Genomic DNA, 12,386 nt, shown 5'->3' with positions numbered 1-12,386 from the left:
CTGTCTGCCTCCGCGGAGCAGGCGCGCCGCCGCTCACAGGCGGGCGCGCCCCCGCGCCGGAGGAGGCGTGTCCGCCGGAGAAGAGGAGGAGGAGGAGGAGGAAGAAGAAACGGTGGTTTCTGCAAAGATACTGGTTTCTGTTTGCCATGCATTTTGTATATTCCTACAGAGGTGTCAAGTAACGAAGTACAAATACTTTGTTACCTTACCTAAGTAGAAATTTTGGTTATCTATACTTCACTGGAGTAATTATTTTTCAGACGACTTTTTACTTTTACTCCTTACAGGTGAAAATTGTTGTTTTTTCCAGTGATGAGTCTTGTTTTAAGTGTAATGAGATTTCTTTACTAAAATGAGACATTTTAACTAGAATTAAGACAAATATTCTTGTTAAGATTTTGAGTTTTTGCAGTGATCCATGTTACTTATCCTGTGAAGGACAGAGTCATATTGATAAGTTCAGAAAACTGTTTTTTATTTTTGTGTTTTGATGTATTTGATGTAAGCCCAGTGGATATTTAAAGCTTACAGAAGGCTGCATTTAACTGCTGCTATGTCATTCCTGCAGTATTTCTGCAGGTGTCTTGGTCAGTGCTATTATTTGTAATATATTGTATTATTTGTAATCAGCACAAATTATCTGTCCCCATATGATAAAATCCACCATCCCCCCCTGATTATTTTTTACAACTCGAGTACTGGTTATTCAGAGGTGTCAAGTAACGAAGTACAAATACTTCATTACCTTACTTAAGTAGAAATTTTGGTTATCTATACTTCACTGGAGTAATTATTTTTCAGACGACTTTTTACTTTTACTCCTTACATTTTCACGCAATTATCTGGATAATGGGGAACATAGACAGATAGGGGAGAAAGAGAGGAAAGAGAGAGGGGGGGGGGGGGGCTCCTAAACCCAATTCAGATTATTGATCATCCCAATTCAATACTTGTAGACTATCATAATAAACTAAGAAGGGGAGCTTCACCTCTCAGTGTGAATTTGATCTTTTCTAATTTTATGTATAATCAGAAGTAACGAAGTACAAATACTTCGTTACCTTACTTAAGTTAAAATTTTGGTTATCTATACTTCACTGGAGTAATTAATTTTCAGACGACTTTTTACTTTTACTCCTTACATTTTCACGCAATTATCTGTTCTTTTTACTCCTTACATTTTAAAAACAGCCTCGTTAGTCTATTTCATTTCGGCCTTTAAAAAAAAACTATCCAGTTAAATTGCTCCATCCGGATAGAGTGAATTTGGTTGTGGTTGTTTCAGATGTTCTTGTCCAGTTTTGTTCTTACATCCGTTCCCTCAGATTCCTGCAACTAAACTTGGATGTACATTCCAATAAAGGTTAGGATAAATGATAACATGCCTCTGAAGTTTGACTTTTTGCACCATTACAATACTTGGCAACTAGTCATCATATCTTCTGCTCCCTGAAACACATGTCAATGCTCAATAGTAATAATAATAATAATAATGACTTGGATTTATATAGCACCCTTCACACATATGGTTCTTTTAATATATTTGCATTATACTAATATGCATTCATTTTCAATGGCTTTTGTCCTTAATGTTTTTTTTCCCCTTATATTACTTTTACTTTTATACTTTAAGTAGTTTTGAAGCCAGTACTTTTATAATTTTACTTGAGTAAAAAACTTGAGTTGATACTTCAACTTATACAGGAGTATTTTTAAACTCTAATATCTATACTTCTACCTGAGTAATGAATGTGAATACTTTTGACACCTCTGCTTATAGGCAAGGCAAGTTTATTTGTATATTCCTATAATATCATTATACAAGCAGGCAATAAAAATTAAGGATCAGAAAAAACCTATGAGATGGCACCACTGTGAAATTTTAAGAAAACACAACCTTTTCACTTTTGAAAACTTTGTGAATTTTAGTAGTCTTAGGCCCAATCCCAATACACCCCCTACTTTTCTTCACTAGCCCTACTTTCTTTTACTCGCCCTTCTTTTCTTCACTACCCCTAAAAAAGAATGGACAGATTTTAGGGCACTTGAAATCTTCCCAGGGGCCTGTCCCAATACTCCCCCTACCCCTCGTTTTCATCCCTAACCCTAATCAGGAAGCTGAGAGCCAAAAGCTGTTTTAATTTCCGCTGTAGTGCTGTTAATATGCCACTTTATTAAGTTTTAATATTTTTTCAGGCGTAAAAGTAACCGTTAAGATCCCCAACCTGGGCTCAGTTTATCCAAATAATGCCTGTTAAGAAATTTGACCCGATGTTTTCGGAGATGAGAAGAGCCGCCGGCCCAGGGGAGCAGCAGCAGCCGGACTCCGGCTGCTCCAGCTGCCGGAGTACAGACGTGATCGCCCTGCGCCATCGTCCCGGGAGAGAAACCTGCAGCTCTGTTGAGAATTACCGGTGGCTGAAATAAATCATTTAGGAAGATAAATGTTGGTTTAATAGATGAAATCTAACAGTTGTAGCTACGTCTGTTAAGAAATTTGCCGCTAAACTGGTTTTTAAATGTTTACATAATCATGTTTCACCCCTGTTCTCTGAAGTAGTTATTAGGCATCAGAGTTCTGGTAGTAACCACACGGGCCTCCACCAATGGTGATTGTCGTATCCCAAAGACCTCTTTTGGTGAGTCTGTCTTTTCTGTGAAGGGTGCAAAACTCTGGAATTCTTTACCCACTAATTTAAAATTAGAAACGCGTGGCAATATTTTCAACAGAGGACTCAAACTATGGCTCAAATCTAAACCACAGTGCCTACATGAATAGGTCAGGTCTGGTTCTGCTCTTGAATTATGTTGTCTTTGCTATCTTATGTCATCCTCTAATTTTATTGTATATTTTATTGTCTGTACTTTTTTAAAAGCCTCCTGTGGACAAGTGTTGCAAATTAGCATGTATGCTAAAACACTCAAACAGTGCATTCGGTTTGTCCTATGTAATTGTGATGTCCATACCAAATAAAGAAATAATAATAATAATAATAATTTGCATAGCACAATTCAACACAAGGTAATTCAAAGTGCTTTACATCAACATTAAAAGCAGCAACACACTTAAAACATAAATAACAAATACAATGAAATAAAATGATAAGAAAATAGGAAAAATAATAGAAAGCACAAGTTGTTAAAAAGTAAGGGCAGTAGAGTACAGCAGGTAAGTATTTAATTTAAGAGTACACTTCAGTATACAGTAATGTTTTTAGCCCTGCTTAAAGGCAAGGCAAGGCAAGTTTATTTGTATAGCACAATTCAACACAAGGTAATTCAAAGTGCTTTACATCAACATTAAAAGCGGCAAGACACAATTAAACAGTAAATAGAAACAGATTCAGGGACAGCTTCTTTCCCAAAGCTGTGAACTTTCTGAACCAATAAGCTGCCTAATACTGCGCAATATTCTTTCATCCATTACTGCGCAATATTCTTTCATCCATTCATGTGCAATATTCTCTCATTCATTCATTTTCAGTTTATATATATATATATATATATATATATATATATATATATATATATATATATATATATATATATATATATATATATATATATATATATATATATATATATATATATCCTGTTTCTTCTTTTGTTTTTTAAATACTGTTTATATGTGTGCACTTTTATGAAGCTGCAGCCTAATATCATTATATCATTATAATGACAATAAAGGCTTTCTATTCTATTCTATTCTATTCTATTCTATTCTATTCTAAATAACAAATACAATTAAATAAAATGATAAAAGAGAGGTAATATAATAAAAAGCACAAGTTGTTAAAAAGTAAGGCCAGTAGAGTACAGCAGGTAAGTATTTAATTTAAGAGTACGCTTCAGTAAACAGTAATGTTTTTAGGCCTGATTTAAAGGATCTACAGTGTGAGCAGACCTCAGGTCTACAGGAAGTTTGTTCCACCGGTGAGGAGCAGAATAACTGAACGCTGCCTCACCTTGCTTGGTTCTGGTTCTTGGGACACACAACAAACCAGATCCAGATGAACCTCAGGGGTCTGGGAGCTTCATAGGAACTAACAGATCAAGCATAGATTTTGGTCCAAGACCATTCAGTGCTTTGTAGACCAGCAGTAAGATTTTAAACTCTAACTCACGGAAGCCAGTGTAGTGATTTCATGACAGGTGTAATGTGGTTCAGTTTGGAAACTGGACCACATTACACTTACAAACACCAGGACTGGTGTTTGTAAGGACTCTGACAGCAGCGTTCTGGATCAGCTGCAGCTGCCTGATTGATTTCTTTTTAAGGCCTGTAAAGATGCCATTGCAATAATCCAACCTACTGAAAATGAATGCATGAATAAATTATAGACGATCGACTGCCGTAAGTAATGCGTATGCTATAACAAAACAGCTTTAAACGAACAAACTTTATGTTTACTTCCTAATCACTTAATGATCGCAATTAGTTTCTCCAGTCACCATGATAAGATGGTACAGTAGGTTGATGTTTAAATATGGGCAACATTATAGTGTACATTTACATATATTACAGTATTACAGTAGTCGAAATGATCCCCAAAACCACTACAAACCTAAAAACGATGAAGAATGAAATATTAAGAATAAAGGACGTTTCTCTAGAACGCATGAAATAAGCGTCATTGCGCCCTCTGCTGGGTAAACATCAGACATACAAGTAATACTCGGGGAAATGGTTTCCTTAACATAACACACAAACATTTAATCCATTTTGAAATAGTGCCTATGGATATGTCACTTGATGACTGTGTCATTTTCCATTCAGCTATCCATCTGCACATAATGGGTACACCCTGGACAGTTTACCAGTTCATCATAGGACCACATATAGAGACACAAACACACACCCACTCACTCCACAGTCCAGCAAACATCCAGATCAGACTGCATTCCAGGGCGAGCCCAGAAAGCGTGTGCTGAGCAACTGTAAGAATGTTCTTCATCGATTACAGCTCAACATTCAACAGCATAATTCCCTCAAGACTGTTCTCGAAGATCACTAATCTGGGCTGGGAGAATTACATCTGCAGCTGGTTATTTGACTTCCTGACCAACAATAGACCACAAGCAGTGAGAATGAGCAAGAGCATCTCCTCCACATTAATACTCAACATCAGAACCCTGCAGGGCTGTGTCCGCCCACTCCTGTACTCTCTTTTCATGCATGACTGTACCGCCAAGCACCACTCAGATGCCAAATGCCATCTTTAAATTTGCTGATGATCTTGGGACTCATCACTAATAATAACGAGACCACTTACAGAGATGGGGTGAACACACGAGCCAGCTAGTGTCAGGAGGACAAGCTCTCCCTGAACATCAGTAAAACTAAAGATATGATACTGGACTTCAAGAGGGTACAGGCAGGCCGATTCTTGCTACTGTTACGTACATACATTTGATATAATTTTATTGTATTTCTTTTGTTTTGATTAGTGCAACTAATTGAAGTGAGTTGATCGGATACACTCATCCAATGCATTTCATTGCGTCGTTCTTGCATATGACAAACAAAGGATCTATCCTGTGGGCAAGTTAAGATCGCATGCAAAGTCCACACGGAAATGCACCTAGTGGGACTAAAACTAGTGAGCCTTCTCACTGTGAGACAACAGTGCCAAACCTCTCACCTTGGTTATTTTATATTGTTTTAGTTTAAAATTTAAAGGTTTCATAAAGCACTTTAATACCCCCCCCCCCCCCCCCCCCCCCCCAAAAAAAAAAAAAAGACCAGGTTTTCTCACTGAATGGAGAGGCAAAACCCAAGGCTGTTCAATGTTTTCGTCACTTTCAAATCAACCCTTACGGCTGAAATGGGTTATAAACTAAATCCATAAGACAACAGTTGTTATGTGATTTGTTTTTGTGATTTGCATCGTCCTTGTAGATGGTTCATTACAGCTACAAGAGTATCTTAACTCCTGCCTTGAACATGTGAAATTTATAATGTTATGGATTATATTTTTACTGACGAATAAAAATACTAAAGAGATTAACATTATTATAGATTTAAAGCAAATGACTAAAGTCTGATAAAAAGATACCTTGTATAGTTTCAGTCATATAAAACAAGAAAAGTATCTATTTCAAAAAATCTAGACACATGACCCACTTCACACATGACCCAAAGACTCAACATTTATTTATATTTTTTTCTATTTATTAATAAAATGACATGTGGAAATTGCCTATTTTAATATAATTCAAATTGTGCTTAGAAGAAATATTTTCACCAGACATTTTAACCGGACGGGTTTAAAAATACCGGACTTCGGAAGTTTTTACCAGTCAATGTCTGGTAATTACCGGAAACCCAGGACTCAAGCTCTGCCACTACAAGGCCAGTAGAGAATGCACAATATAACAAGAGAATGTCATTTTATAGTATTTTAACAATTTTATGACAAACGCAATTTCTTTGCAGTATTTCTAGAAAAGCATTAACCCTAATTTAGATGATCAAAAAACTATTTTTAAAATGTCACTACTTAAAAAGTATGGTATGTACCATATTACAGTGATGTGTGTGTGCACATATATATACATACGCATACATACATATATATACATACGCATATATATATATATATATATATATATATATATATATATATATACACACACATTATATATGCAGTGGGGCAAAAAAGTATTCAGAAGTAGTCAGCCACCAATTGCAAGTTCTACCACTTAAAAAGATAAGAGAGGCCTGTAATTTTCATCAATTTTCAGGTTCACTTCAACTATGAGAGAGAGAATGGGGAGAAAGAATCCAGGAAATCACCTTGTAGGATTTTTACTGAATGAATTGGTAAACTCCTGGGTAAAATAAGTATTTGGTCACCTACAAACAAGCAAGATTTCTGGCTTTCACAGACCTGCAACTTCTTCTTTAAGAGGCTCCTCTGTCCTCTGTCACTCGTTACCTGTATTAATGGCACCTGTTTTAACTGGTTATCAGTATAAAAGACACCTGTCCACAACCTCAAACAGTCGCACCCCATACTCCAATATGGCCAAGACCAAAGAGCTGTCAAAGGACGGGAGAAACAGAATTGTAGACCTGCACCAGGCTGGGAAGACTAATCTGCAATAGGTAAGCAGCTTGGTGTGAAGAAATCAACTGTGGGAGCAATTATTAGAAAATGGAAGACATAGAAGACCACTGATAATCTCCCTCGATCCGGGGCGCCACGCAAGATCTCACCCCGTGGGGGAAAAATGATCACAAGAACGGTGAGTAAAAATCCCAGAACCACACGGGGACCTAGTGAATGACCTGCAGAGAGCTGGGACCAAAGTAAGTACCATCAGTAACACACTACGCCGCCAGGGACTCAGATCCTGCAGGGCCAGACGTTCCCCCTGCTGAAGCCAGTACATGTCCAGGCCCGTCTGAAGTTTTCTAGAGAGCATTCGGATGATGCAGAAGAGGATTGGAAGAATGTTATATGGTCAGATGAAACCAAACTAGAACTTTTTGGTAGAAACACAACTTGTCGTGTTTGAAGGAGAAAGAAAGCGGAGTTGCATCCGAAGAACACCAAACCTACTGTGAAGCATGGGGGTGGAAACATCATGCTTTGGGGATGTTTTTCTGCAAAGGGACCAGGTTGACTCATCCGTGTAAGGGAAAGAATGAATGGGGCCATGTATCGTGAGTTTTTGAGTGAAAACCTCCTTCAATCAGCAAGGGCATTGAAGATGAAACGTGGCTGGGTCTTTCAGCATGACAATGATCCCAAACACATCGCCTGGGCAACGAAGGAGTGGCTTCGTCAGAAACATTTCAAGGTCCTGGAGTGGCCTAGCCAGTCTCCAGATCTCAACCCCATAGAAAATCTTTGGAGGAAGTTGAAAGTCCGTGTTGCCCAGCGACAGCCCCAAAACATCACTGCTCTAGAGGAGATCTGCATGGAGGGACGGACCAAAATACCAGCAACAGTGTGTGAAAACCTTGTGAAGACTTACAGAAAACGTTTGACCTCTGTCATTGCCAGTACTTGAGTTGTAAAAATAAAATCAGGGGGGATGGTGGATTTTATCATGTGGGGGCAGATAATTTGTGCTGATTACAAATGATATAAGATATTACAAATAATAGCACTGACCAAAACACCTGCAGAAATACTGCAGGAATGACATAGCAGCAGTTAAATGCAGCCTTCTGTAAGCTTTAAATATCCACTGGGCTTACATCAAATACATCAAAACACAACAATAAAAAACAGTTTTCTGAACTTATCAATATGCCTCTGTCCTTCACAGGATAAGTAAAATGGATCACTGCAAAAACTCAAAATCTTAATTCTAGTTAAAATGTCTCATTTTAGTAAAACAATCTCATTACACTTATAACAAGACTCATCACTGGAAAAACAACAATTTTCACCTGTTTCAAGTAGATTTTCACTTGAAATTAGTAGAAAAATCTGCCAGTGGAACAAGATTTTTTTGCTTGTAATAAAAAGATAAATACCACTGGCAGATTTTCTTACTTATTTCAATTGAAAATTTACTTGAAACAGGTGAAAATAAGAAAAAATATTTTTTCTGGTGACGACTGCAAATGTTGAAATAGCAGTAAAACCACATTCATTGATGAAATGACATAAGAGATGGAAAGGGGAGATGGCAGTTTTACAGGGGGATGATTTTGACCGTTTTTATTTCAGGGGGGATGCCATCCCCCCTCATCCCCCCTCAACTCCAGTACTGGTCATTGCCAACAAAGAGTATTGAGCCCTGTCAAAGAGGAATTTCTGCCACCATTGGGACAGACAAGTATCCTAATTACTAAGTATTATAATATAACAAAGTATTGAGATGAACTTTTGTTATTGACCAAATAAAAGATTTTTTTTCTGGATTTTTTTTTTTTTCATTTTGTCTCTCATAGCTGTGAATTACCTGTGATGAAAATTAAAGGTATATCTCATCTTTTTAAGAGAGTGTGTGTATGTATGTATATATATATATATATATATATATATATATATACACACACACACACAGTATATTCCATACCTTGTTTTAGGATAGTAAAAGTAAAGCTATATTGGCTATGCTTGTTTACCTTTACAAGCTGCATACACTGATTGTTCATGGTGCTTTTGTTGTCATCTCTACCATCATGTTTTTCCAGCAGCTACCTGCTCTGTATGGTCATTGACTCTGAAGTTAGTTTCTGATTCACCTCTTCCATTTGCTGCAAGGCTCATGAAGTAAAGTTTGTGTTTTCTAAAACCAATATTATAGCACAGTGGATAGTGCGATTGCCAGCAAGAAAGTCACTGGTTTAACTCCTGACTAAGGCCTTTCCTACTTACCTCCTTACTTTGTATGTTCTCCCCCGTGCTTGTGTGGGTTTTCTCCAGTTACTCTAGCTTCTTTCAATAGTCCAAAAACATGTCTATCGGGTTGATTGGCGTTGTGTGTGTGTGGTTGTTTGTCTATACATGGTTTTGTGATAGACTGTGAACTATCTCTGCCTTTTGAGTGAAGGGAGCTGGGGTTGCTGCTGAAAAGGAAAAAGTGCGTATAGAAAGGTATTTTTGAAAACCTGTGTTCTGCTTGTACAAATGCAAAAAAGGCAATTTCACTGCTTATATTTACTTTTTAAACAGACCACAATAAATCATGTTACAAAAAAACCAACAAAATTTTAGACTACTCAAACTTGGATGAGATTGTCACTAAGAGAGTAAATCATATATACAACACAGTGTTTGAATTTTATGGTTAAGCATTGAAATTCCCTTTTTTTTTTTTTTTTTCATTTACAATTTCACACAGAATAAAAGTTTCAGAAATCACAAACTGTTTTGTTTTAACTCATATTTTTCTATCTAAGAAATAATTCCATCCTGGTTTGATCAAAGTATTGTGGTTTTTAAACTGGGCGTGTTTTAAGGGGGTCTTACTTTTTACAAAAATAGGTAAATGCTCTTTTTTGTCTTTTGCTTTGAAGATTTTATTTCAAACATGCATAATTACAAAAAGGAAAAAAAACAGAATACAAATATATATATGTATATGTGTGTACAGCACTTGGGCAGACCTTACGGATCCACCAACATGCTCGAAACGGAGTAGGAATGAAGTAGCCACTTATCGAGTCCTACCCCTGAATCTTACATACATTCTTACATATAATAAGACCAGTTTCAATAAGCCTACTTATAAAACACCCATACCTACTTTAATAACTGTTCTATACAGTGATATAGTACTCAATTATATGTACATATAAATATAGTCGCAAACAAAAGAAAACAAAACAAACGCCCATCATTTAGTTGTGCTACTATGTATGTATGACCGCCCTATTGGACGCCCTTCCTGTCGCTCGCGTTGAAAGCCAGTTGAAAGCGCTGTAGGAAACAGTCATGGACGTGGAACGGCTGAACCAGTTAGTTGAAATTAGAAGTTATCTCTATGATACCTCCTCATTTCACTACAAAAACCTCAATAAAGTGGCAGCTGCTGGAGGGAGATGGACAGAGAGCGTCCAATGTCACGCAATGCGACGTGATAGTCGGACGCTCACATGCAGTTACACGGTTTTATAATTGTGGGTGTGGTTTGCATTTTGGTTACGTAACGAAAATCAGCAGAATCTGAACGGCTCGTAGAAGCCACATCAAACTGGATGGGTCATCCGGGCGGCTGTACAGACACTGCAGAATTTGGTTGCTTTCCTCCTTCTCTGAGTTGACAGGTTGAGGGGAGACCACTTTATATATGTTAAAGCAAGAAAAAACTTGTTTTTCATAATAAGTCCCCTTTAAGGTTTAAAGCGTCTTGCAATGGAGATGCCTTTTTTTTAATATATATATATATATATATATATATCTTTTTATTGGTATTTTTGGGCAATAACAAAATGGTAAAAACACAGATATCAAAACCAACCCTATCAAGTATGCCATTTTTTAAACCCCAACCCACCCACAATTGCATGGCTGTATAGATGTGCAGAGAGAAAAAATATATATATAGCAAGGACATTGGAGGCGCAGATTGTAGCCTGACATGTGAACAGGGTTAGGTATGGCAGTCCAAGACATTCTGAGATGGGGGAGTGAGGCCCCATAGAGCTGGGACAGGCGGGCCCTGGATACGCAGAAATCCCAGAATACTGATAAGGTTTCAGTCATCGCATGTGAGATAACAGTCCTGTCCATACGGATCAAGGCAATGACAAATATCCCGGCCAAATAAACAAAAACAAAACAACAATACCACTACAATAAAACGTGTAAGATTGTGACAGTAATTGCAAATTAAAAGGGGAGCATAGAGAGATAGGGGGGAAAGAGAGAGGGGTGGGGGCAGGCCAGCTGACAGTCTTGCCGGGGCCCCGGACAAAATAATCTAAGATGGGCCCCCCTGCGCCCGGATCTCTCCTTCTCCCTCTTCCTCTCCTCTCCCTCTGCTCTTCAGGTTTTTATACAAGCTAAAGGACGTTAACATTAGAGCTAGCCAGTTAGGTTAAGTTACAAGGTTGGTAAACGTTGGCCGCCCTGTTTCTTACCTTGCTCTACGCTGACTTTATTAATTCCAGCTTCACCGTCACCACCCTTTTTAAAATATTTGTGTAGAGAATCTCTGAGTTCTCTATTTTCTTCTTCTCTTTTCTCTTCTTTTCTGAGCACCGGACTTGTGCTGACCGGACATTTTGACCATTCTAATGGTTGAATTAAATGATAACATCAAATTTTGATCAGCAGCCAAACCATTTTTGTGTTGGGGGTTCTTGACCACAAGGACAATTAGGAAGAAAACAAATAACAAGCTTTTATGTAACTCAAATACTACATATTTTTTTCCACAAATAGGCATATTTTGAAACATTTTGAAAAATGATTCCATAATTTAATGAGAATAAAAATTTTAAAAAAAATGTTGCGAAACTTCACCTCTCAGTGTGAATTTGATCTTTTCTAATTTTATGTATAACAGAACATCTGTGCCTCCATTTAAGAAGAATTAGTCGCCTTTTAGTTCAAGTTTATTTGAGATACATCATTGTATAACAATAATGATGTTTCTTACACTTTGACACAAGAGGACCGCTCTATTGAGGAAAAAAAAAAAATCAACTTCAATGCACAAAAAGTTCGTTTTACTTCTGATAAAGCTTGTACGCTCTCGGGAGGAACGACATCTGGTGTCTTTTTGTGTGACTCACAGGTTGTGTGAGTGTCCTCCCATTGTGTAGTGTGTAGCGACTTGTATTTGCAGAGACAGGCTCTGGATCATTGGGCTTTTAGCCTCCTGATGAATCGCAATCGAACTTCATGGTGGAGTGCTGTGCTCCCGCAGCCCGTCTCCAGGGGGCGCTGCTGCAGGGCAGCGGGGAACCGTGACGC

Source organism: Cololabis saira, chromosome 5 (assembly GCF_033807715.1).
Source record: "Cololabis saira isolate AMF1-May2022 chromosome 5, fColSai1.1, whole genome shotgun sequence".
Lineage (NCBI taxonomy): Eukaryota > Metazoa > Chordata > Actinopteri > Beloniformes > Belonidae > Cololabis > Cololabis saira.
Note: the sequence above shows the minus strand (reverse complement) of the source record.